This window comes from Ambystoma mexicanum, chromosome 9, assembly GCF_040938575.1.
Source record: "Ambystoma mexicanum isolate Mex_15411 chromosome 9, UKY_AmexF1_1, whole genome shotgun sequence".
NCBI classification, from domain to species: Eukaryota; Metazoa; Chordata; class Amphibia; order Caudata; family Ambystomatidae; genus Ambystoma; species Ambystoma mexicanum.
This window is the reverse complement of record NC_090931.1, coordinates 644,284,602-644,312,075: the sequence shown is the minus strand read 5'-3', so window position 1 is coordinate 644,312,075 and position 27,474 is coordinate 644,284,602. Positions and strand designations below refer to the sequence as shown.

General features: G+C 50.4%; 2 long non-coding RNA genes across 4 annotated transcripts in view; one reads left to right on the top strand and one right to left on the bottom strand.

The window, feature by feature from the left end:
• Nucleotides 1–19,899, bottom strand: part of LOC138488417 (uncharacterized) — a 188,188-nt gene extending 168,289 nt beyond the window's left edge. The window contains exons 1-2 of one of the 3 annotated variants that reach the window (XR_011274659.1): nucleotides 13,621–19,899; nucleotides 5,297–5,589 (exon numbers count right to left, since the gene is read on the bottom strand). This is a non-coding gene — a long non-coding RNA (uncharacterized lncRNA). Of the gene's footprint in view, nucleotides 1–5,296; nucleotides 13,554–13,620 lie in introns of those variants that run through there. The other 2 variants (XR_011274660.1, XR_011274658.1) reach the window with 2 other exon arrangements.
• Nucleotides 1–27,474, top strand: part of LOC138488418 (uncharacterized) — a 204,411-nt gene that overhangs the window by 71,075 nt on the left and 105,862 nt on the right. The window lies entirely within an intron of this gene.

Genomic DNA, 27,474 nt, shown 5'->3' with positions numbered 1-27,474 from the left:
TCAGATCAAAACCCAGAGAGTCACACCAAGTACACTAATGCTTCCAACGAAGAGGGGTGGGATGGGACTTCCAAACTTCTTAAAATAGTATCGTGCAGCCCAAATAAGGGTGATCAAAGAATGGTATAAGGGTGAATCGGAGAAAAGATGGATACAAATGGAACAGGCAGTGGGGAGACCCAGACTCTGCAAAGCACTTTTGCTCCCGAAAAGACTGCCCTGCTAACATACACGTGAGCGATATCACAGGCGTCACAGAGGAGATATGAAATGTAGCAGTGAAAAAGTATAAATGGACAACCTATCCCTCTCCACTTCCCTGCATATTCTTTAATCCCCAATTTACTCCAGGCCTAGAGCCTAACGCATTTAAGGAATGTAAACAGGCAGGCTGTGTAAAAGGACATGTTTCAGGGGGAAGAGGTTAAACCATTTATTCAATGTAAGTTAGAACTGGGCTTATCTGAAAATTCAAGATTTTAATACTTTTAAGTGAGGCACTGGATTCTCGCCCCACCGGTTCAGGCCGCAACAGTAACAGAATTAACACTTAGAATTAACACCCCTAGAAAACTATGTAACATCAGACCTGGGGGATAAAACCCTTTTTTCGAATTTGTATAAATTGATGTGGGAGGAAGACGGTAAAGGGACATCTAATTACAGACAACGCTGCAAACGACCCCGAGGGAAGAGATTACAGACTTACAATGGGTAAACCTGTGGAAAACAATTCCCAAACTCACCAGATCATTACAGATCAGAGAATTCTGGTACAAAATAATCGTTACATGGCACTACACCCCAGCTCGTTTGGGTCAAATGAAACGATCATTATTGGTCAAACGTTGGAGGGATTGTGGAGGGGTGGGGCAATCGAAAACACGTATGGTGGAGTTGCCCAGTGTTGACTCAGTATTGGAAAGCTGTGAATAAACATATGATATAAATGTTTACCCGGCAAAAGGCAAAATCGCAGCGCATGTGCCTTTTTAATGTTAATGGATGAGGACTTCAGACAACACCCGAAAGCTACACTGAAGGCATATGCAATGCTTCAATTGGTGGCCCTGTTAGCGATCGCTCAAAATGGAATACGAAAGAACCCCCTCACATTTCGGATTGGTTCACTAAAGTGTGGAACTTTTTAGCAGTGGGAATGGATGACATACTCAGTACATGGGGACCACAACGCATTCTCCGGGGAATGGAAAGAAGTGCTAAACCTTTTACATAAGGACTATAATGTTTTGTACTGTCTGCAGAAACTGCGCATATTAGGCATTGCTTGAGTCATTGGCAAAAACGGAAGCAGAGTTGTTGGTTGTACATTCGGCATTAATGATGTGGTTGTTTGTCAAAATGGGCAAGGGCGGGGAGGGGGTAACGGGCGGGGGTTAAAGGAGGTTTGGGGGGGATGAGGGGGATGGCAGTGGTTCTTTTGTATTATATAAGACATGCAAATAAAAAAAATGCATGTCAGAGTAATTACCTAGAGAATCATGCGCCCAAAGAAGCAAACATCTTGGCAACACCCTCAAAGTACCTACCACACATGGCAGGACAGGAGTAGCCCTAAACGAACATGCCATCTTGTAATACCCTGGCCTAAAGAAACACACATCTGTGCAACACCCCAAGTAAAATCATTTCCAGCAACACTTTTTCAACAAAGTCCAAGAAGCGCAATATCTCAACAACGACTTTACAACAGTGCCCCAAAGAACGCAGGTGCCAGCAATTTCACTAGGAAGTATGCTTCCTCAATAGCTCCAAAGAAAGGCACTCCTCAACTAGAATACTGCAGACAATCGCACTCCCCAACAACATCAGAAATAACACAACTGCCATCAATGATCCAACAAACGTTGTCTCAATAACCTCAAACACTTGTGCAACCAATGCCGCAAAAAAAAGAAACCTCTAAAGTAATGCACATCACAGCACTACCTCAAACAAGAAAAATTCCACAAATACCCCAAAGAAAAAGTAATTTATGTTCAACTAATACCTCAAACAAACCTGCATGCGAGTAATGCCACAAAGGAAGTCCCGTCTAGAAAACTTCTAAGCTAAGACACGCCCCAGCGCTATCTCAAACTCAACTGCCACCAATACCCCAGAGTAATGCATGCCCTACCATCACCCCAAAGAAGCACCAGCACATTTCTAAGATAATACATGCCCAGCACTACCCCAAACACAGCTACTACGAATACCAATACCCCAAAGAGAAACACACTTCCCAGTAACCCCACAAAACGTCCTGCCACAGCAAACGTCGAAGGAAATGCATGTCCCGGCACTACCCCAAACACAGCTACCACGAATACCCCAAAGTAATGCATGATCAACCAATCCCCCAAATAAGCACGCACCCCAGTATTCCCACAAAGATAGTCCTGTCCTAGCAAACTTCTAAGCTAATGCATGTCCCAGAACGACCTCAAATATAGCTATCCCGTGCTCTAGATAAGATTTCTGAAGTGAGAGTATTTTACACCCTATTTTTAAAAAAGTCAGAGTAAAATTATTTTTCAGGGAGTACAAATGTAAGTCCCGTTCCCAATGGGATTATTTTATATGTGGATCAAGATATGTTTTAAATAATGAACAGAAATGTTTTTGTAATACATTTTTCTTTGCACCTTGTTATTAAACCCATAAAGAGATATATGTGTACCTCTTCGGATCAGGAAGTAATAATAGTCTTTTGTTCCTGTGTGCTGCGCATGCTACAGTTCGAAACATATTAATGGACCTGTGTGACTGAAAGCTGAGGAGCAATTTCCAATGTGTATGTTTTCTGTTGGGAGTATTTTTACTAACTATTATTTTTTGAGTGTATACGCCCATTTTTAGGGAGTAAAAGTAGCAGCTGGGCTGCAGCTAACACAAATACCCCAAGTAATGCATGCTCTTCTAGCACCTCAAAGAAACGCACATCCCGGTAATTGTACAAAGGAAGTCCTGTCCTAGCGAAGTTCTTAGGTAATACATGTATTTTTATTTATTTATTCATATACAGGGGGAACAATGCTGTTTTGATCGCAAAAGAACCTACAATAGATAAATCAGATTTGACTGGGACGCAGTGAGCTTCTTTCAATGGGGTGAGTTTGAGGGACATTCTGACCAGATTGTGGAGGGAAGTAAATGGAACAGTCACCAGGGACAATATATAAGTGGACATACATATATTAAGGACAACCTACATTGGACATTTTTAAGTGCAGGTAGACAGTACAGCCAGCTGTCCTTGGGATGTGTCCCCAATGGGTGAAGTGCTACAATGGAGGCAGAGGAAGTGAGGGAAAGAGGCAGGTTGGAGGCGAGGGGGAAAATGTTAGCGAGCAGGCAGATGACAGGTGGTTAAGAGGGTAACTTGAAAGCGAGGAGGTAGGCTTTTAAATTGCTTTGTACAAATCCATGTGGACTGTTTCTCGGATGTCTGGGAAGAGAATACATGCAATTGGAGCAAAAAGAAAAAAAGAGCGGAAGCGAGAGGATGCACAGGAAGGGCGAGGAGCCACAAGGTTAGTCGAGGAGGCAGAGATGAGAATACAAGAAGGCTTAAGACACGTGGTGAAAGTTAGCCAGTATGTTCGGGTCAGCCCCTTGCATTTTTAGGAGATGGGTGACCGCAGCTGTTTTGAAAACGGAGGGAAAGCAAGCAGAGTTGAAGGACAGGTTGAAGAGTTCAGTGACGTGAGAAGGGCAATAGGCTTGGCTTGCTGAGGAACAAGAGGGTCTGATGCAGCTCAAGAGGGGTCAACCTTCATCAGTAGAGAGAGCACTTTGTCAGTATTAGTGTGACTAAAGTGGGAGATAGAGGCAGAGGATGATGGTAGAGTAGGTGAAGTGTAAAATGTAGGAGGAGCGAATGAGGCAGGTCAGGAGAGAGTCTCTAATTGTGCAGCAAAGTATTCAGCTAGGCCATTAGCTATGAGAGTGGAGTTGATAGTCATAGACTTGGGAGGAGTGAGTTTCGGGAGCCCTGTATCCGCGAGGATGGTTGGAGTGAGAGTCAATGAGGGTTTGGTAGAATTCCCTTTTTGCTTATCGAGAGTGGACTTGAGAGAGTTCAGGGTAAAGTTGCTGGTTCTCATGTGCGTGGGTACGCTTCCATTTTTCCAGCAGCTGGCGCATGTCTGCGGAGAGAGCTTAGGAATGAGGTGATCTATGGTTGAGGACAATGAGTCATATAATAGTGATTGGAAGCTTGAAAAGGCAGTGTTGCCGCAAGAGTCATTGGGTGTGAAGAAGGAGAGTGAGAACTGTAGGTCGCAGAGAAAGGAGAATGGCAGGTGGTTTAACTTTCCTTTTAGTAATAGGTGAAGCAAGTGGTGAGGAAAGGTCAGAGGGTAGTAAGGAGATGGTGGTGGAAACAATTTAGTGATCAGACATGGATGGTGTGACAGTAGTATTAGTGGCTGAGAGAGAGGTGGAGATGAATAAGAGATCCAAAGAGTTACCCCCTCGGTGTGGGTAGGTCATGGATATAGTGGAGAGTGTGGTCACTAAGAAACGACTGAATTCAGATTTCTGAGAAGTGGTTGGAGAGAGAAGTTCACCTAAGAGAATGAGGTGATGTTTGGTGGAAAGAGAATCAAGTAGTTGCCCAAGATCATCAATGAATGGTGCAGTGGGACCAGGAGGGCGATAGATGTGATGTGAATCGAGTGAGGCAGAGCAACAATAGAGATGATGAATTCAAAAGTGGTAGGAGAAGACATGGCATTAGAGATTTGTGAGGCATTGAGGCAGGAAGAGAGTATGTGGCTGCCTATGCCATTCAGTCAAAGAGAGTGAATAAAGGATAGTTTGGAGTCATGTAGGGCCAGCAGAGGGTCAGTGTCAGATGAAGAAATCCATAGTTTGTTGATAGCAAGAAGGTCTAAGGGAGGAGAGATGGAGTGAAAGTAGTCAGTAATAAAGGACATTTTGTTGCATACAGACTGAGCGTTCCAGTGTGCAATGTTCAGTTGATGAGGTAAGTAAGAGTAGAGAAGTTGAATCCCAGAGGAATGGAAGGCAAGGTGAATAGGTGTTAGAGGAGGTATGGTTAGCTTGTCTGCTTTTTTTTAAAGGAGGTGGAAGAGAGATGGAGTAGTGGGAGTTTTGAGCTGTGAGTTTTATAATGGGGATAGGAAAGGAGAAGGTTGTAGGGTGATTGGAGAAAGCATAGGGAAAATGAGTAGGAGAAGCAGCAGGAGGAGCAGAAATTAATGCATTATAGGGGAGTAGCATAGTGTGGAGAAGACAGTAAAGTAATTAGGAAGCTTGATGTACTCACGGGTGCAATACGGAGAAATGCCAAGAGGCTGGTCTTCACTTTTCACGGTTCCGCTCTTAACTGGGGTGCCCCTGGATGGACGCCTCTAGGAAGTTCAGAAGGGATGACACACGCTTGTCACTTGATCACCTGGTCCATCAGTGGTTGGTCTCTGATATTGTCCCTGGTGTTGCTGGGATGAAGTGATTTCTTCCGTATTGGTGTTCCCAGAGGAGCCTCTTGTAGCCTTTGGCTGGAGATGGGGTTGATCAAAGATGGCCTTAGGAAGTGATGTAACCAATCCAAGGTGGCCACTGGCAGTAAAATTCCAGACAGAAAGTGAAGCCAAAAGCTAGAAAGGAGGACACATGCTCTTGTCCCAGCACTAATTCAAACACAGCTAGCACAAATCCCCCAATGTAATGCATGCTCTACCAGTAACCCAAAGAAGCACACGTCCCAGAAATAATTCAAAGAAAGTCCTGCCCTGGCAAACGTCTATGGCACTACATTTTGATTTGTGAATTTGTAATACGCGTATGCAAATGGAACCTAGCAGAAACTGCATCTAGGCACATGTTACACAGGGTACAGTCCGAATAAAGATCTAATAATTCAAAAGAAGAAATCATTTTTAAAAAGGGTACGTTTTTAGCTTTTTCCTAAATAGGGACATGGGGTTACGTTTTCGAAGATCGAAGGGCAATGAATTCCAAGCCCAAGGACCGCCGATAGAAAAGCATCTTTCTCTGCTATGTACAAAGCGAGAGAGAGGAATTTTCAGAAAGCGTTTGTCAGCGTAGCGAAGTGAAATGGGATGGGCAGTGGAGCAAGATGTTTGAGGTAAGGTAACTGGGGGCATTGCTGTGAATACACTTGAAGATTAAACAGAGGATCTTAAAAATAATCCTCTGTTGAATTGGGAGCCAATGAAAGTTCCTGCGAAACAATGAAATCGAGGCAGATTGTTAAGTCTTACTGTTGCATTTTGGGCAACTAGACTGTGTAGCTGACCAATTGGAATACTTCAAGGCAAGACTAATCCTTGGCCTTAAGCCCAGGGGCTGTATCTCTCCAGTCCTGAAATCTCTCCACTGGCTCCCGGTGGCTGCAAGGATCAATTTCAAGACCCTCTGCATCGTCCACAAGTCTTGCTGGGGCTGGGGCCCGCACTACATCCAATACTCTCTTCCGAAATGCCTTCCTTGTAGAGCCCTTTGCTCAGCTACCTCCAACTCTGAATAAGGCACTTCTCCAGGCAGAGAGTGGGGGGTAGATCTCTCTCCTCTGTGGGTGCCTCCCTCTGAAACGGCCTCCCTGCCCCTCTCAGACTTCAGCAGGACAACCTGAAGCTTCGGAAGCAGCTCAAGACCCTCCATTTCTCCTCTGCCTTCTCTCTCTCACTCCTTTGCTAACTTACCTGTCTGCTGGACCGACTGGTTGCTTGGTTCCCTCAGAGTCTCACTGGGTACAAGGCTACTCCACGACCAGTCTTCTTGCACTGATTCCTGGCCTACCGCGCACTTAGGGGCTGTAACTGTAACTCCTACAGCCCCCCTGCCTCCTGCATTACCTACAGCCGTGCTGCCCTGGCTGCACTTCCCCCTTCCTGATGGCACTTCCCCCTTCCTCTCTCTTGCACTTCCCCTTCTCCTTCCCCTTGCATTTCCTTTGTCACACTTGCACAATCCGAATGGCGCAAGGCCTAGTAGGATCGTTTGTCTTGTCCTCCCTATGTCTTCCCTCCCTGGTCTTGAGGCGCCTACCCTTGTGTGCAGCTGCGTTATAAATGCCATATCCTATCATATCAAGCCATTACTGTGGTCGAATCTGGAATTTATAACAGTAGTTCCAACAACAGCTAGACAGTATGATTCAGCAAGCAAGGGTAAAACAGGTCTCAGAGGTTTGGTAGTCGGTCTGTTTGACAACTTCACTTTGTGCAAATTGCAGCTTAGATTCGCCCGCCAGAGGAATCCCAGATGTTTTACTTTAGCAGAAAAGGTGGTTGGCACTTCAAAAAGAGCTAGAAAGGATACAGAGGAATGTAAATCGATTAGCCAGGTTTTTTTTCTGGCAAAATACAAGAAGGGTTAAGTTGGAGTCTGTTTTGTTTTCACGCACCCAGCTTTTGATTTATTTGTTTATTTTTGGGGGCGCAGGCTAACACTTGATTGATGACTTCCGGCTGGGATTTAAGCCTGAGAAAAATGTGTGCATCGTCTGCATAGGAATGAAAGCTTAAGTACGATTCAGAGAGTGGCCGAATACAGATGTTGAACAACACGGGGGAAGAGAGGACCTCTGTGGAACTCCAGAGTACAGGAAGAGAGTCAGAGTAATAAGATTCCATTTTGACTTGTTGGGTCCGACTGGATAAAAAAGAGGAAATCCATTTCAGAGGTTCCTTTGATACCAGGGCCACCTCGGACTGTCTGGAAATGAGGATGTCAAAATCAAGTGTGCCAAACGCTGCAGATAGGCCAAGCATAACCAGCAGGTCCCCCTTATCAGCCGCCCTGAGCACATCATCCCAGACGGCCACAATGGTGGTTTTGGTGCCATGACCAGGCCTAAAGCCAGACTGATAGATATTGAGGATGACCTGTTCTTCCAAAAAGTTCTAAAGCTGCACCGTCACTAAAAGCCAGATTGATAGATATTGAGGATGACATGTTCTTCCAAAAAGTTCTAAAGCTGCACCGTCACTAAAAGCCAGATTGATAGATATTGAGGATGACATGTTCTTCCAAAACGTTCTAAAGCTGCACCGTCACTATTTTTCAAGAATCTTGGAAGGCCAAACCAGATCCGCATTCGCTCTGTAGTTGGAAAGCGGGCTGTGGTCCAAGGAAGGTTTTTTTTTTTTTAATAAGGGAGTTGCATAGAATTCTTTTAGATCAAGGGGCAACAACCCTGGTCCAGAGAGACATTAACAAAGGCAGTGATAAAGCACTCAGTAAGGGGGCATGCTGTTGGTCGAGGCAAGCTGGAATTGGACCATATCTGTGATTAGTGGGCTTTCATTTAGAAATCAGTGCTCCAATTTCCTCTGGAGCAACTGCCTTGAGCGTAAAGTTAGGAGATGCTGGTAATGAAGATTTAAGAGCATCAGTATCTAGTGGGGAGTTTGAGAGCTGGGAGTCCATATTCTGACGAATAGAATGTACTTTATTGTAAAAATAATTCGTCAATTTAGGCGAAGGGGTAAACTGGATGAGATATAACTCAGTGTGGCTACGGTCTTAACCTCTGCAAAGGTTATTTCTGTCTATTTTTAGCAAGATCAATTTGGTTTTGAGGAAACCGAGATTTAGCTGAGGGATTCCTTTTTCAGCAATCTGGTAATCGTTGGGATCACTAGACTTGAGCCATCTTTTCCGTGTTGCAGTATTCTTTCTTCAGATTCTTTAACGAGTCAGAATGCCATAGGCTGCTTTTTTTGGGGTGTGGATTTTGTAGGTTTTTTTTTGGGGTGCAGCCATGTCACGATTATTCTGTAGAACTGACATGTTAGACTGATAAAAGTCTGCATCATTAAGTTCAGGGTTAAAAGGTGTCAAAATTGAGCCTGTCATGGAATTTCGTTTTGTTTGCTACTAGGTTAATTAATTATGGCCAGGGAGTCTTTATAAGGTCCTGCAAGGTCTATCGGGAGTTATGACATGTCTTCACACTATCTCAAACACAGCTGCCAAGAATACCCCAGAGTAACACATGCTGTACCAGTACCCAAAGAAGCGCATGTCCCGGTAATCCCACAGAGAACTGCCTGTTTTGGCAAACCTGTAAGCTTATACATATTCCAGCACTACCTCAAACACAGCTGTCACAGATATCCCACGGTAATGCATGCTCTGCCAATCCCCCAAAGGAACAGACGTCCCAGTAGTCCCACAAAAAAGTCCTATCCCAGTAAAGTTCTAAGGAAATGCATGTCCCAGCACTGCCTGCAAGGTAATGCATGCTCTACCAAAAACCCAAGGAAGCACACGTCCCAGTAATTCCACAAAGACAGTCCTGTCGCAGCAAACTCCTAAGGTTATAGATGTCCCAGCGGAACCTCAAAACTGAAGGGAGCCGGTTTCTCAATGATTCAAGTGCATTACTACCCTCCCATCCACCCCTTATCCTAGGGCAGTCACAACAGCCCTCCTTCCCCAGTAGCCACCCTGATCAATGGGCACAGCACTGTCCACCCAACATGTCCTGCCTTGCATCTCCCTGCAGGATGATCTATCGGTAGCAGTGGAAACTACCATCAACTCGACTATGTAGTATGCCAATTTAGTCCAAACCGAGCTGCCTAGATGCAAACTCTTACGTGTCGCAGGGTTAAAACCCGCAGCAAGACAGATAGCCGTGAAGAAGTTCTGGGACTGTCGCTCTCGACCGGGATATCCCACTGCTAGCACCTTTCCAGTGCCTGAATCGCCTTCAAAATGCCCCGCATATCTCAACCGCAAATGCACGCATGGTAAGACCCTTTCATGCTGGAGTGACCAAGTGAAACGCCTGAAATCCGCTCCAACCATGTGTGCAGAAAAAAACTAAATTCGCCTTAATAGTCTGTGCACTCACCATTCCAAGGCAGGAAGCACCTCAAGGAGGTTCGTTTTACAGAGCTGTCAAATGCACACATATTCAAACAATAGCAAGGGGTACACACGCCCCAGCTATACTCTGGCATTCACCCATCCCGTGCTGGGTTTACCTAGCCGCCTATGACCCTCAAATGGTGCTCGGTGTCCAGAAAGTGTATTATTTGGGTTTAAGGGCGGTACAGGTAGCACAACAAGGGCATTCAAGGCACAGAGGTACTCCAAGGGAGCACACCCATATTCACACTTTCATCCGAAAGACTTTTATATGTGAATTCTAACCACTTGGCTTGGGAGGCTACTTCAGGGCTTAATCGCTGTTATGGTCACAACATTTGAGATAACGTGCAACTTGAAAGTATGCTTTACCAGTGTTAAGTCATGGCTCCTGTAGAAGGGTGTGATGCCTCGAAGTTCCTCTTTATTGATTTAGCTGTACACTACCACAGTGCCATCATGTCCCCTCTCATTCCTTTCCAGAAGACTATCTTCTTCCAGATCACGTGCTCATCCCCTTCACCCAGCCTAGCTTTTTTATTTCCACCCGTGTCTCTATTGCATTAAGTTTGCACGTGTTTCCTATCGATAATGAACATTGTATGCTTCTCCCTCCTTAGATAATGGACTGGCGCCTGCATTAGAGGTCCATGAGAGCAGGGCCCCTAACAAGGGCAAAGTTCTGAAGTATTCTATGAAAGCGTACTGTATAATGTTCAGCAATTCTATAAGAGCATGCTTGGAGTATGTAGTAAACTCCCACAGATGACTTTTTATTATATTTTGTTATCTATATTCATAACGCAAACCTAGCTCGTGAGCAGTGTGCATTGTACAGGCCATAGAGCTAAACATTTTAGTGTTAAGACGATCTGGCAGGCCGGATCGAGTGTTATTGGCCCGGGCCAAGTTAAAGGCACGAGAGTAGCAAGGGCGTTTAACGAGGGTCCCCGGGCCGATAACGCCTGATCCGGTAGGCCGGACAGGGTCTTAACGCTATTAGCACCCTTGGTTGCCAATCCTGCAACCCGGCGTGCTGAGAGCATTGTATTTTGATTCAATGAACGGGACTCCTCGTGGCATACCTTTCATTGAAACAAAATACTTCAGTAGGATGGCAGCCATGGATTTGGAAGGTGGGGCTCTATACGGAGCCCCCCTTCATGGCAGCCACAACGGACCGGAAGCGGCGGCATCGGTCGCAATCGGGTAAGTGGGGAGGGGAGCAAATAGGAAAAAAGGGGAGGGATGGTGTGGGGGGAAGGTGCAGGCAGGGAAGCAGCCATCAGGCAGCTTGGAACGTGAGCTTACATCTGGAGATTCAGCCTGCGTTCGTTGCCTCCTGATTGGCTGCCACCCGTGTGCCGGGTGCTAATAGTAATAATTATCATAGTAGACTATAGAGATGGGGTGTGCACAAAATAGCCAGAATCTAGTTTACAGCAATGTGCCAGGTATTAAGTTCTCTCCTAAACTGAAGGAGACTTGGAGCAGTACGGATTGCTACCGGGATGGAGTTCCTGAGGACCAGAGTGTAGCATGAAAAAGATTGTTTCCTACTCTTCACGGCAGTCTAGTTTCCAGTCTGGTGATGGAATTGCTGCGAGATTGCCGTGTGATGCCTGATGTATTTAATTGGGCTGTTAGGCAGGGAACCTGATGCAATAGCTAGCCAACGTTCGTTCACGGGTTGCGTGGTGTGACATAAGAGGTAGCTGGCAATTAGCTACAATAAGCAGCAGTGGAAACTGTCGGAGAGAGATTCTGAATGGCAGGTGGAGCAGCCTTACATCATGTGACCCGGAGGTGTGCACAGGATAGGTCTAGGTCTGTAAAAGCCATCCTGCCAAGCGTTCTGATTGGTCAATTGATGTAACGCATGGTCTGATCTAGCCCTATTACCCAAGAGGCCATACCAGTGGCAGATGAGTGGCAACTCAGTAGGGTTTGCGGGCCATCCCAGTACTTAGTTACACAGGACTAGAGTAAACAGGCCGGAACACGGAGGCCCAATGGCAGGTGAAAGCTATTATAGCCGATAACTGCAGTCAATAACACTATTGGCACCCAAAGAGTAGCAGAGTATCATGATCACACAGTGAGAAAAGCATGCATACTGCCAATGCACGGCACATACAATGTTTCTTGAAAGCGACCACATTTGTCGCTCTGTGATCAAACTAAATTACTACACAATGCCCCCCTAAAGTAGACAAATAAAAGGTTTGCAGGTTCTCTTTCTATCTGGACACGGTTGAGAATGTACAGGCCAAGCGAGGAAGAGAGCAAGCCGGGGAAGCCAGAGCAGGTGAGGTGCGCCGGGAGAAGTTGCATGAACACAACCAGAGGTGGTGAGAAGAGGAGTTTGGTTCTATGTGATATTTCTGCATTTTAAAGCCTGATAAGACTGTTTGGTTTTTTTCGTCCGTTTTTGTGTGGCCTTTAAAATGCCAAAATATCCTATCCCGGACGTCCCGTGCCCACCCTCTCCCGCCGGCTTTACCCACCTGTGTGCGGCAGAGGCATGGCAGTTTGATTTAGAAAGACTGCTCTGCGTTCACAGAGCGGTCTTTCTAAATCTGTCTTTTTTTCCCTGACTTTTAAAAAACTACATTTTCACTTGATACCGAGGCGTTTAGGCCAGGACTGGAGGATGCGGCCAAATTAAGTGCTAAACTCCAGCAGTGAACAGAAAGACCATCGACTTTTGCGGAATAGCAGACAAACACTGGTTCTGATTGTTGTCACTCCAAGGAAGCGGATTGCCTGCTGCTTTGCCAGCCTCCCACTCCAGTGCTGAAGTGTGCTGATGGACCAGGATTGAGCATAGCATTCTTACGACCAATGCGTCCTCTCCATCTCTTTTACTGCAGGTTGGTTGCAGCTGAGACGCACATTTAAAATTGTGTGATATGAACAAGAAATGAGATTAGCTATAGTATTTTGCTGATGTTAATGTTAAAGGATATTTGCACCGCACACTATCGCCACCGGAGTGGTCCCCTGGCGTTCTGAAACAAAGGCGGGGAGGGGTTGGTAGGTTAGGGCGTGTAAGTAGGACAAAGTTTGGAGAAGAGCAAGGGAGCTGTAAAGTACTGTTGGTAGCTTCGGTTAACACCTTTCGCTGAGCATATTGGTGTGTTATTTAGTTCCTAGTCTGTCGTGTGCTGGTGCTTCCGGGTCTGTGTGATGTGGTTGTTGTTGCGGTTGTTGATATCTACTTTGTATTGATAAAGCAGAATTGTTATTTTATTTGTTCTTCATGTAAAATTCCAAATTACATTTGTTTGAAAAAATGCCAACACGCCCAAAACCAATGTCTTCTGTTCCAGTTTCTATTCTTTGCAACAGCAGTTCACTCTTTAGACCTGAGTCACAGAGGCGTTCTATAATGGTGCCATCCCATAGGAAAATGCTCTGTGAATTGACCATGTGCTGCAGCTTATGCGATGGATACCATTTCCTAGGTCAGCCCACCCCCACTTCCACGCTCTTAAGAATGCCCATTCCAGTTGCATGTGTATAGCGCTGTAACCCGGCCCGCGGGCCTCTAGCAGTGCGCAACAAGACGGCGCCTGGCTTCTTACAAGAATTGAGGAGTGTAAGCAGACTTTCTATAGGGCGGATGGTCCGTTATCTCCCCCCACGCCCCACACACACACACACTTCCACCAGCACCCTTGCCTACCCAGTGCTGTGCCCTCTGCCAATCCCCCTGCCCCTTCGGGGTAAACATGCAGCACTTACCTGGGCGGAAGCGCTGCTCTGTCCATTCCGCGTGGTTAAGGGGTGGGCATATCCACCAGGAGGCGTGGCTGGGCAGGTACAGGACCATTGGATGGATGGATGGATGGATGGATGGATGGATGGATGGATGGATGGATGGATGGATGGATGGATGGATGGATGGATGGATGGATGGATGGATGGATGGATGGATGGATGGATGGATGGATGGATGGATGGATGGATGGATGGATGGATGGATGGATGGATGGATGGATGGATGGATGGATGGATGGATGGATGGATGGATGGAACGAACGAACGAACGAACGAACGAACAGTGGCTGTAGCGGCGGTGTCAAGTATGGCCAGATGCAGCTGGGCTTGGGTCGCAGGAGATGGGTGGAGCGTCGAAGGTGCACTGGCACGTTGCGTGTCTGTAAAGGGCTGTAGTTGGAAGCGTGGCGTGGTTAAGGAGTGCTGCAGTGAGGGAGATGCTTGGATGCGACATTTCAGGAGAAGTATTAGGGGCAAGGCACTTGGGGAAGTGGGTGCAGTTGCACAAGTTGTGGCGTGGTGTTTTCGGAGGGCAGATGTAGTGGGGGGAGGGGGGACTGCAGCAGAGGGAGATGTGTAGTTGGAGGATCTGTGTAGATGGAGCGAGATGTGGTCGGAGGAGGCCTAATTACAGTGGGCAGAAGTAGACACACGGGATAGTTAAGCCGGGCTGCAGTTGGAAGTGGGGTTGAGTCGAGCTTTTCTTGAGAGGTGCAGCTCAAGAGTAGCTGGGTAGAGAGGTAACGGGGGCACGAGTGGTTGGCGGAGGGGGTTACTGGGTGCAGGAAATAGGCACTTGCAATGAGCAGGTTAATCAATGGAGGTGTGAGCAGCCCGTGTAGTTGAAGCCAGTTGCAGGAGTTGTGCATTTTTAGAAAAAGTGTATTGGACGTGAGGAGTAGTTACGGAACGGGTCTAGTTGGAGGAAAAGTGTGTGAGGGGTGGTTCGGGTAGTGGGTGTGGTGTGATTGTCACTGCAGAGTGGCAGCTGCAATGTGTGGGGCTGGCCACTGCACTAGTTACCCTCGTGTGCTGCCTGCCTCATTTCCCGGTGCTGCCTCCTGCCCTGTGTTGCTTTTCGTGCTGGCCTCGGTCTCCACACTCTTGCGGTGGGGCGTATGCTGCCTCGTGGGCCGCATCTTGTGAAGTCTTTTGTGCTGCTTCGTGTGCTGCCACTTGCGCTGACTTCTATCCTCCTGTTTGCCCCCATGCTGCATTCTCGTACGGTGCTGTCCCTCGTGCTATGTCACGTGCTGCTTCCTGTGCTATCTCCTATGCTGTTGCTTGCCCCGCACTGACCCATAGACCACCCCCTGTGCGGCTGTCTCAACCAGTGTTGCCACTGTTACTCTTAGTACTGCTTCTTGGCAGGCACTGCCTCCTGTGCTACCTGTTGCATATTCGCCCAGTGTTGCCCCTGTTACTGCTCCAGTTGCTGCTTCTTGCCAGGTGCTTCCTCCTGTGCTGCAGTCTCGTCCATTGTTGCCCGTTACTGCTCCTGTGTCTTGCCAGGGGCTGCAGTCTCGTCCATTGTTGCCCGTTTCTGCTCCTGTTGCTGCGTCTTGCCAGGTGCTGCAGTCTCGTCCAGCGTAGCACCTGTTACTGCTCCTGGCCAGGTGCTGCTTCCTGTGCTGCAGTCTCGTCCAGTGTAGCCCCTGCTACTGCTCCTGTTGCTGCATCTTGCCAGGTGCAGTCTCGTCCAGTGTCGCCCTTTTTACTGCTCGTCCATCTTGCCAAGCGCGGCAGTGTCACCCAGTGGTGCCACTGTCACTGCTCCTGTGTCTTGCCAGGTGCTGCAGTCTCGTCCAGTGTTGCACCTGTTACTGCTCCTGGCCAGGTGCTGCTTCCTGTGCTGCAGTCTCGTCCAGTGTAGCCCCTGCTACTGCTCCTGTTGCTCCATCTTGCCAGGTGCTGCCTCCTGTGCTGCAGTCTCGTCCAGTGCCGCCCCTGTTTCTGCTCCTGTTGCCGTGTCTTGCCAAGGGCTGCAGTCACGTCCAGTGTAGCCCCTGCTACTGATTCTGTTGCTGCCTCCTGGCCAGGTGCTGCTTCCTGTGCTGCAGTCTCGCCCCGTGTTGCCCCTGTTACTGCTCCTCTTTCTGCGTCTTGCCAGGTGCTGCCTCCTGTGCTGCAGTCTCGCCCGGTGTTGCCCCTGTTACTGCTCCTCTTTCTGCGTCTTGCCAGGTGCTGCCTCCTGTGCTGCAGTCTCGCCCAGTGTCGCCCCAGTTACTGCTCCTCTTGCTGCGTCTTGCCAGGTGCTGCCTCCTGTGCTGCAGTCTCGCCCAGTGTCGCCCCTGTTACTGCTGCTGTTGCTGGGTCTTGCCAGGTGCTGCCTCCTGTGCTGCAGTCTCGCCCAGTGTTGCCCCTGTTACTGCTCCTCTTGCTGCGTCTTGCCAGGTGCTGCCTCCTGTGCTGCAGTCTCGCCCAGTGTCGGCCCTGTTACTGCTGCTGTTGCTGGGTCTTGCCAGGTGCTGCCTCCTGTGCTGCAGTCTCGCCCGGTGTTGCCCCGGTTACTGCTCCTCTTGCTGCGTCTTGCCAGGTGCTGCCTCCTGTGCTGCAGTCTCGCCCAGTGTCGCCCCAGTTACTGCTGCTGTTGCTGGGTCTTGCCAGGTGCTGCCTCCTGTGCTGCAGTCTCGCCCGGTGTTGCCCCTGTTACTGCTCCTCTTGCTGCGTCTTGCCAGGTGCTGCCTCCTGTGCTGCAGTCTCGCCCGGTGTCGCCCCAGTTACTGCTGCTGTTGCTGGGTCTTGCCAGGTGCTGCCTCCTGTGCTGCAGTCTCGCCCGGTGTTGCCCCTGTTACTGCTCCTCTTTCTGCGTCTTGCCAGGTGCTGCCTCCTGTGCTGCAGTCTCGCCCAGTGTCGCCCCTGTTACTGCTGCTGTTGCTGTGTCTTGCCAGGTGCTGCCTCCTGTGCTGCAGTCTCGCCCAGTGTCGCCCCTGTTACTGCTGCTGTTGCTGGGTCTTGCCAGGTGCTGCCTCCTGTGCTGCAGTCTCGCCCAGTGTCGGCCCTGTTACTGCTGCTGTTGCTGGGTCTTGCCAGGTGCTGCCTCCTGTGCTGCAGTCTCGCCCGGTGTTGCCCCTGTTACTGCTCCTCTTGCTGCGTCTTGCCAGGTGCTGCCTCCTGTGCTGCAGTCTCGCCCAGTGTCGCCCCAGTTACTGCTGCTGTTGCTGGGTCTTGCCAGGTGCTGCCTCCTGTGCTGCAGTCTCGCCCGGTGTTGCCCCTGTTACTGCTCCTCTTGCTGCGTCTTGCCAGGTGCTGCCTCCTGTGCTGCAGTCTCGCCCAGTGTCGCCCCAGTTACTGCTGCTGTTGCTGGGTCTTGCCAGGTGCTGCCTCCTGTGCTGCAGTCTCGCCCGGTGTTGCCCCTGTTACTGCTCCTCTTTCTGCGTCTTGCCAGGTGCTGCCTCCTGTGCTGCAGTCTCGCCCAGTGTCGCCCCTGTTACTGCTGCTGTTGCTGGGTCTTGCCAGGTGCTGCCTCCTGTGCTGCAGTCTCGCCCGGTGTTGCCCCTGTTACTGCTCCTCTTGCTGCGTCTTGCCAGGTGCTGCCTCCTGTGCTGCAGTCTCGCCCAGTGTCGCCCCTGTTACTGCTCCTCTTGCTGCGTCTTGCCAGGTGCTGCCTCCTGTGCTGCAGTCTCGCCCAGTGTCGCCCCTGTTACTGCTGCTGTTGCTGCGTCTTGCCAGGTGCTGCCTCCTGTGCTGCAGTGTCGCCCCTGTTACTGCTGCTGTTGCTGGGTCTTGCCAGGTGCTGTGCTGTTTCGGAGAGGCCTACATTGCCTAATTTGTATGAGCGCGTAGTTCCGTGCTTCTCGATGATCGGTGCCACCCCTTGCCTTGTTTGTACCCCTGTCCAGCGCTGCTTCCTGTGCTGCACACCCACTCCTTCTGGGGACTCGCTCTGTGCTGCTTCCTGATCTTGTGCTATTTTCTCCCGGAGTGCTGCTACTTGTGCGCATCCTGTGCTGCCTTCTGTGCCTACTCTTTTCTCGGCGTTGCCCTATTTCCCGTGGTACGTCCTCGACTAATGACAGCTCATGTCCATTATGGTTTCCCGTTCTGCCTCGTTTGCTGCCATCTTTCTAGCCACAGACGCCTGGACTGTTCCCTGTACTGGGGCTGCCTAGTCGCACCGCTCACACACGTGCTATTCCCGTGCCCGCTCATGTGACAGTGCTGTGCCCTCTGCTGTCTGCAGCGCCTGTGCTGCCTCTTGGCCCACGGCCCCTCCGCCGGTGCTGCTTCTTGACCCGCGTTCCTCCCTGTGCTGCCTCTTGATCCACGCCCCTGTGCTGCTTCTTGGCCCGCTTTCCCGCCTGTGCTGCCTCTTGACCCGCAGTTCCCCCGTCTGCTGCCTCTTCTCCTTGCTGACGCTGCCTGCGCTGCGAGGTCCAGTGCTACCTCCTGTACCTTTGCCGCGTGCGCTGCTTGCTCTCCCCATCGCCGCCCAGCTACCTCGACCCGCGGTCCTTCCCTCCTGTGCTGCCACTTGATCCTGGTCTCCCCTCTGCTGCCTCTTCTTGATGACGCTGCCTGTGCTGCGAGGTCCAGTGCTACCTCCTGTACTTCTGCCGCGTGTGCTGCTCCCTCTCCCCTGTCCTGCATCTTGTCCCGTGATTCCCCCTGCTGTCTTTTGATGACGTGCCCCCTCTGCGCGCCCTCCTGTCCCGGTGCTATCCTGTCCTGCCTCCTATGCTCGTGCATCCTTCGTGGGCTCCTGTGCTGCTACCTCGTGGGCATATGCCCCCTGCCTTGGCGCTGCATTCTGCATTTGCGTAGGCCGGTGCTGCACTCCCGTGTGCTGTCTGCGGTACATGCACTGTGCAGGGCAGAAGGGTCGCGTGTCCAGGGGCAGGGCTCCATTCAGTCCTCCCTGCGCCGCCTCCTGTACAGCACTGTTCCTTGTGCTGCCTCTCCTGCTCCCGCGGACTGCCTTCTGTACACGTTCTGCACATGCACCGTCCCCTGTACACGTACGGCTCTGCGTGTTGCCGCCTGTCCTGCCCTCCGCTCCCCGCACTGCCTCGCGGCTGCTTGTACACTCCCTCTTGCACATGCACTCCTGCAGGTGCTGCTGTCCTTGGCGTGCGTGTGCCTTTCCTGCTGATGATCTGCCCAATGTGTTGCCTCTTGTACACACACCAGCTCCTGTACACGTACTGTTTCTCGTGCTGCCTCCTGCCCTCGCTGTGCGCGTATCCCTTATTCAATGCATGCTCCTGTACATGATGTGCCCAATGTGCACGCACCGCCCCCTGACCCGTGCGTGTGCCTTTCCTGTAATGCCCATATACATGATCTACCTCGGGCGCTGCCTCTTGGGCACGCACCGCCATCTGTATACGCACCGCTCCGCGTGCTGCCTCCTTTCGTGCACCTGTGCCTTCACTGTCCTGCCTCCTGTGTGTGACCTACCGCATGTGCTACCTACTGCCCCGTGCTGCTGCCTTCCCTTCCCCATGACATGGCCCATGTGCTACCTCGTGTACACGCACCGCATCCTGTGTGTGACCTACCGCATGTGCTACCCACTGCCCCGTGCTGCTGCCTTCCCTGCCCATGACACACGCACCGCCTCCTGTATGTGACCTACTGCTTGTGCTACCTACACCGGTCCATGTTCTGTCTCTTGTACACGCACCGCATCCTGTGTGTGACCTACCGCATGTGCTACCCACTGCCCCGTGCTGCTGCCTTCCCTGCCCATGACATGGCCCATGTGCTGCCTCGTGTACACGCACCGCTTCCTGTGTGTGACCTACCGCATGTGTTACCTACGCCGGCCCATGTGCTGCCTCGTGTACACGCACCGCCTCCTGTGTGACCTACCACATGTGCTGCTGCCTTCCCTGCCCATGACATGGCCCATGTGCTGCCTCGTGTACACGCACCGCCTCCTGTGTCTGACCTACCGCATGTGCTACCTACCCCGGCTCATTTGCTGTCTCTTGTACACGCAATGCATCCGGTGTGTGACCTACCGCATGTGCTACCCACTGCCCCGTGCTGCTGCCTTCCCCTGCCCATGACATGGCCCATGTGCTGCCTCGTGCACACGCGCCGCTCCTCCATGTCCTATCCGAGTGCCTCTGCAGCGTCCTGGACATGATCTACCCCGTGTGCGTGCTCCGGCACCGTGGCACTGATTGTTGTGCGTGCACGCACCGGCACCGCCTCCGCTCCTGCCCATGCCCCGCTCCGCGCGCTGCCTCCTGTCAGGGGAAGAAGAGCCGCCTCGCGTCCTCGCGCCTGCCTCCAGTGCTCCCGCACTGCCTCGCGCTCCAGCCCAGCCGCCTTTATACGGAGCCCGCAGCGCCGGATCGGGGGATCTCATTCATGAGCAGCTTCACCTACACACTGACGTGCGCCGACGTCACCGGGAAATTTAGGAAATGGGAAGATGAAGCTATTTATATCAGCAGGGAGCCAAGTGGTGAAGCACGGAGAGAGGGGGAGAGGCACGGCGGTCGAGGGGTGGGGGGAGGAGGGTAGAGTGTGGGAAGAGGGGGAACGAGGGCACGCTAGGCGATAAAGAGAGAGATGTTGGGGGATATGAGGCAGACGGGAGAAGGAAGGGCCGGAAGAACAGGAGGAGAGGAAGGCACGGGGAGAGGGATGGGTACAAGGATGAATAGAGATAAGGGTCATTGATGGGAAAGCAGGGAACCGGAGAAAGAAGAGAGTAGGCGAGGAAAGAGCGGGTGGAAGGACAACCACGATAAAGGACGCGGGGAGGAGGAGTGGAGATAGAAACAGGAAGCACAGGGGAGTGGGACGGGATAGGGAGAGAAAAGGGAGGACAAGGTGAAGGGCAGCGGCTGCAGAGGAGGAATGGCGAGAGAGAGGGACTAAGGCGACACAAGAGCAGTAACACGTGAGATTAAAAAGAAAATGCCAGAGGGAGGTCTGTCTGGGATGCACACAAAGCAAAGGAGATATCACGAACCGGTGGACGCTAAAGGCAGGGCCAGAGTCCATAGAGGGGTACATGCTCTCGTCCCGGCTCAGAGGCTGCTCCGCCAGCCACTCGCTCCTGGTCAGGTCTCGCCCTTGGACTTGAGCCCTTCAGCCCTGGACAGCGCCCGGGAGCTGTCCAGCGAGCCCTGCTGATCCTCTTGCCATTTCCCCGACGGCGAAGAGTAGTTTGGCCACCAATGTTTCTTTAAATAGTGAAAAGCCGGCTTCCCCGCATGATGTGGAGAAAAAGTTCGCATAACTTCTTCGTGTGGTGGCGGTGTAGGAAAAATGTCCCCTCGGTCGCTACATGTCATCTCATACTTTTTTTGGGTTAGATTTGCGTGATGACATGTCTACTGCTATGCAGGATTATAAGGGTGAGTAGTGACCTACTCAGGCCTACACTACTGCTAATGCAGCGTTGATCCCGATCATACAGGTGATGCAACATCCTGACGGGTATGCGCCCCCTAAACACCCCCCACACAGAGGTATGCGCCCTTCGCAGCTTTTAGAAAAAGGGGGCTGAGGGCAGGCTAAATACTCTCCAAGACAGGTGCAGGTGCAACACAAACAAAAGTACAGTGGTAGCAAAATAAAAATGGCCAAACAAGTAAATAGGATCTTTACGTACAAACATGAAAATAATGAACAAAAACACTACTGGCCCACCCCTGCAAGGGAAAGCACAAATAAAGCACAATTTAAAGTGAAGGGCAGTCTGGGTTAGACAGGGGCTCAGGCTAAGATTTCAGCAGTACAAAGTTCATGAAGATGTCTTTAAAAGATATTAAAGGGTGACTTAATGTCACTAGAATCCCTTAGGGCGGATGGGAGGGTTCAGGAATGAAACTCTGACACAGTGGGTTCATGATTTTGGCCGTAGACTTTTATTAAACAAAAGTGGATTTGGATAACACCTCTGTCCCTGCTCTAAAGGTATTTTCCCTACCAAAACAAATGGGTCGGTCCTTTGTCAAGTGTCCAAAATAATCTGTCCTGTGCCAAAGTACTGTTCTGACCCTCGCATGAACTCTAACGTGAAAGGGAAGTGTACCTGGCCGTGAAAAATGCTCAAATGTTCAAAAGAAGAAATGTTTAACTCCAACACAAGTTCCAGGTGGATACAGTTAAAAAGGGTAATTCCCTTGCCCTGGATTTCTCTTCACTTAATAGTGGTTCCTTGAGTTTCTGTAAACCAACAGATTTGGCATTCAAAGTAACTTGATTGACAACCTGAATGTGACAAATCAACTTCCGGGGCACCAGTGGTCCAGGGAAGAATATCGGTTTCTAAACCATCATCAGCCCCACACCTCTAGTACACCAGAAGGGATCAGAACAGATTGGAAACAAAAGTCAATTATAATCCTCCTTGTCCAATTTGGGTAACTTGGATGGAACGGCAGGATTATCTCTGCAAAGTCATGGATCATTGGTTACGAAAACACAATTATTACCCAATGATAAAAGGGACTGTCCAGTCAAGGTTGTATACAAAGATCTACTTTATTATTATTACAACAGACAGCTCTACCACACTACAAAATACAGCCCACCCTGTAAAGGAACACAGAGGACGGTTTCATGAAGGAAAAGGATGCACTCTGGATCCTGACAGGAGGGTAGTTGGTAAAGCAATCAGTCTGAACGATATTTGGTTTCAGCACCAAAGGGAGCAAGGGGTCTCATATGTCACTAGGGGCCTACGGAGAAGGACCAGAGAGACAGAACCACAATGTACCTGGTGCTTGAGATGATCCTGATGCTCGCCAGCGTTGAGTCGGTTCCAGGATGCTTTGCAGCTCCTGCTTCAGAGTTCAAGACGGCAAACAGCTGCAAGTATCAGGCGGCAGGCAGTTCGGCAAGCAATTGGTTTGGTGGTGAGAATTAAAGGAGACTGGTGCTTCGTATCTAGTTTTATTAAAACCTGAATGTTTTTGTGTTGATCCCAAGAATGAAGGATCGCTCATTTTATTTGGCTAGTTTTCATTACAGCCTTTTATTATTACTCAAGGTGCCAACACGTGTTTCGACCACACAAGAGTCTTTATCAAGGCTGTGGTATTTGTAAGTCATACCACATTTGACAAGATATGGAATTTGAGTCAATATTAGTGCCCAAAATGCAACAAAACCGAGGTTGCAAGAATGTGGAGTGTAACCAGTGTGGTTTAGTGATTGATATAAGTGAGGTGCAGTGACATAACCATAATGTTTACAACATGGTGAGTAACATATTAGGTAATTTATGAATTACATTGTGAACTTTGTATGCATTACACATATATTAATAATTGGTGAGTACCATTTTCAAGTACACAAGATATGAGAAGTATATGGTGACAACAAGAAGAGCGGAAGTGCACCAAGGGGAGAATGGAGGGTTGGGGGGATAAAAGGGAGAGGGTTAGAGTAGTTGTTCCAAGTGTCCTAGGTGTAGGTGGGGCTCTTATGAGAAGCCCTTCATTAGCTTAGTCTTGGATTGACTTACTGTGCTAGTTGCACAGCGTTTCTGAGGTTGTGGTTGCTGATAAGCATTCTAATGAGAGAAGTGAAGAGTAGGGATTAGACAATTTGTCAATAAAAGATAGTGGATATATGGTAATGAGCTGCTTAGACTATTGGTGTGCACCCTAGAAGTGCTGTTCGGCAGTGGTCCCTATGTTAGGGTGCTTGGTTGGGATGGTTGAGAATTTGCCTGAGTTGGGTCTAGCGGGACCTAAGGTGGCAGCGCTTGGTGTCCTGGACACCACTCGTCGTTGGGTGAAGGGGAGAAGTGGCCAGGTGGATGGATGGAGATTAGGGCATATTGGCTTAGTTCCGCCATCCGTGGCGAGTGTGGCTGCAACCTTCATCGTGATTACCTGTGGGAGGACACGTGGTGCTATTGTGATATGGCAGAGGTTGGTGCCGGATGCACCTAATGTAGGGCTGTATATCACGCGTCTAGTTTCCGTCATGTTATCCATTTATCTTAATCCACTTGGACATTGGTAGTGTACTTGGTCCGGTGCCGGTTCACGCAAAGGCTATGTGCCCGGATAATGGTCGTGGGCTAGTCTAGTTGGGGGTGGGGTGATGGTGATCAAGGGATGCAGGCGGCCAAGTTGGGATCCTTCAGTGCCTTGGGTGTCTTCGTGCCATAGGTATGAGAGAAAGATGGCTGGGGAGGCCGGTAGTCAAGGTTGGGACCTGGAGTGACTTGGGTGCCGTGAAGCCGGGCCTACCCAGCAGCCGTGTGCGGTGACTGTTCTATTCTGAGTGCTGCACGGTTTCGGCAAGTGAGGCTGGATGGCTGCAGGCTGGCATACATGGCGGCTCAGGGTCAAGAATCGTTGTCTCTTGCTGGTTGGTGGATCTGAAATGCTGGTCGAGGCATCTCGGACTGCTTTAGTGACTGCAGCATGACAACAGTCAGTGGTGCAGCCGGTCGCGGTTGCCTCGAAAATGTCACTAAAAGATGGACGCTGGTTGATGCTTGTGTGGCACTCCTCCTAGCTTCTTCACAGTGCTTGTCGTCCTTTAAGGCGGACGGGCCAAAGCTGAGGTGAGTGCTTACAGGCAACAGCCTTGTCCTTTGTTCAGAGACTCTGGTACTTGCTGGCAGAACCTTGCGGGCACGCTGTGTGCTGGCTGGATACTGGTTCTGGAGCTGCTGGGCGGGTCCTCTGAGTCTGGTATCTCCCTCTGTTCACTTGGAGATGTTCAGGGGAGGGATCTTGCAAATCCTGGCCTTCCTTCATTGGCAGAAGCTGTTAGGCAGACTGTACCTTCAGCCAGGGTACAACTGAGTCCTCCTTCTTACTCCTTTCAAAGTCATCGGATGATCTGCTTAGTGAGGGACTCAGCCCTCCTTTAAAGCCAAATGGGCCCCAGTGATTGGTGCAGGCTAAACCTACCTTAATAAACCAATCCTGTATCCCCACCAACAATCTTCTGTTATGCGTGAGGTCATAACCAGAGTGATTTGCAACAGGAAAGGTAAGGGGTGACAAAATGTACTAAGTCCCAACCATCTTCCTGTATGTTGTTGATCAAAGTGTCTGGTTAATTGAGCTCTCTGTGACTCTTGTTCAAAGCACAGGTCTCCCTTGAAGTTTATGGTGAGGACAGACTTTCTGACTCTATCAATTCACATACTACTTCCCTCTGAAAGTGGGTCTCCCTGCAGGGGTTGCTTACTGTAAACAGTTGTCCCAGACATGCCATTCACTGCCCTTCATGCAGAGGGGTGAGAGCTAGCTTCAAGTTGACACATTGCTTCTCCAGCATTGGATCTTTCATGGATTCACATGCTTTGAATATTCCCCGTCGTCAGGCTGGGAATCCCCGGTACATTATATAGACCCTTTCCCGTAGGAAAACTTTTTCGACGCTTATGCGTCCTATCCACCTCGTTTTGTATCATGCGTGCCCGTGCCGTCAGGACGTCATGATATAAATACAGGCCCCGCCCCCGCGCTCCCTCAGATTTCAACCGTCTTTCAAAGTAGTGGGATCCTCGTGTTTTACTACTAGTGAAAACTAGGTTGTTTTGTCTGTTTCGCTTCGGCGAAGTTCAAATTCTGGAAAATTATGTCTGGAAAGGCGTTGTTTCGCCCGTGTGCAACATGTGGCCTAAAAAAGGTTTATGAAGGAGACGGCCACATGGACTGTATCTACTGTCTCCACCCGCACCACACGGCGGATACATGTGAGATATGCCAGGGTTTCTCCCAAAAAACCCTTAAGGACCGTAAAAGAAGGCTGGTCGACTGGCTTAATGACGGAGCGGGTGCCTACCCGGCTTCGGAAGTTGGCTCCACGGCCTCCAGGGGCAAGTCGGAGCCTCCATCGAAGAAGGTACGGCCAGCAGAAATTCGCGCTGAGGACAAGCATAAGGGGAAACATGCTGGATCCTCCTCATCACATAAAAAGCCCTCCTCCTCCTCATCATCTAAGACGGAGAGGCTAGCGCTGTCAAAATCCTCCTCAGGGGACCGTCCCAGGTCTTCCATGAGTCGAGACGCTTCAGCCGGGAAGTCGGCATCGAAATCGACGACGAAGTCTAAGGGCTCGACGACGACGACAGGCTCGTCGACCTCGGTGTCATTGACGATGCCTATTACCGCTCAAGCAGCAGCGGTTGGGATTCCTTCGTCGACGGAGACTCAGTCTATGGCCTGGCTGCCTGAGGTCTATGACCCGATCCCCCCTGAGGTCTTACTGCAGCCAGACACGGCCTGCTCGGCGGAAGGGGAAGGTGACATGGTTCTGCAGCCATCGGATTTAGGCTTACGGCCTTCCACGTCGACGACGACGACGAGTGCGTGCAGGGGTATGGTACCTATATCATCCACGTTACTGACCCCCCAGACGGTTTTGTCTCTGGATGTGCTTAATACTCTCCAGAAGCTCCTCCAGCGGCTGGATGCGCAGGTCCCTCAACCTGGGACGTCATCGTCACTTTTGTCTGTACCTTCCGTCGACGAGCAAACTTGTACGGCTCGCTCGACGACGAAACACCCATCGGCTCCCCAGGCGGTAAAAGATCGTCCTCGAGCTCAGGAGGAGGGTGAGTTGTTGGAGTCCGACTCTATACTGGATGACTCCGGGTCAGACATCTCCTTGTCACCGTCGAGGGACCCAACATGGAACTCGGATGTAGAGTTGGAGTCTACGAGGAGCCAGACACAGCCATCTCCCCCTGATGATGTGGGAGCCTTCCATGCAATGATGGGGAAAGCTTGTTCTGAATTCGGCTTGATTCCGGAGGAGCAGAAGAAAGACTGTTTCCTTTTTGACCATATGGGTCAGAGGAGAAAATCGGTATTTGCCATCCCAATCCTTGACCATGTGTGGCAAGAAGGTCTCAAGACGATGCGCCATCCGTTCTCGGAGCCAGCCATAAAGGTACGGATCGAGAAAAAGTTTAAAGCTCCGGAGTCCACTCCGAAATGTCTAACATCACAGCCTCTGTCTGACTCGGTGGTGTCGGCGGCTGCGGCTAGGAAGGCCAGGGTCCAGCAAAAATGTTCAACGCCACCTGAAAGCGAGGCTAGAAGGCAGGACGCCTTTGGAAAAAAGGTGCTCTCGGTCGGAGCGACGACAGTAAGAGCAGCCAATTCCTTAGCGATCGTGTCACGATATGATAGGGAAATGTGGCATAAACTAGCCCCTATCCTAGAACACCTGCCTGACGAACACCGGAAAGCAGCTATGTTACTGGTGCGGGATGGCGAAGAGGCCTCGAACCACGCTATTAATATCGCAGTTGACCTAGCAGAGTCTGGTTTTAAACAAATCAACCATGGAGTAGTGCTTCGTCGACAAGCGTGGCTCAAATGCACTACTTTCCGTCCTGAAGTACAGTACAAAGTCCTGGACATGCCACGCGAAGGGGAACACCTGTTTGGCGAAAAGGTTGATGAAGCGCTGAAAGGGATGAAAGAAGACACGGATACTGCTAGGTCCCTCGGCGCCCTTCAAACGGGTAGAAATTTTCGCTCTTTTCGCCCCTTCAGGGGTGCTTCTGGAAACTCCCGCTTTGGAGCCTCGAGGGACCGTGGATTTAACAGGCCCTCGTACTCTTCACAAGGGTTTAGATGAGCGTCCCAGTCGGCACGTAGAAGCAGGGACTATCAAACCTCCAGGCGGCGAGGCTCAGGTCCGTCGTCGACGAAGAACAAGCAAACCGGCAACCAATGACGGCCTTCGGAACGTCCTGGGGGGTCGAGTCTCTCATCACTTCGACCGATGGAAATGCATCACCACAGATCGATGGGTCCTAGACACGATTCGCATGGGTCATGCGCTGCAATTCAAAGACAAGCCTCCGCGTCTTCCCCCTTTATTCTCGACACAGCCCCACCTCTGAATCCTACGACAAGAGGC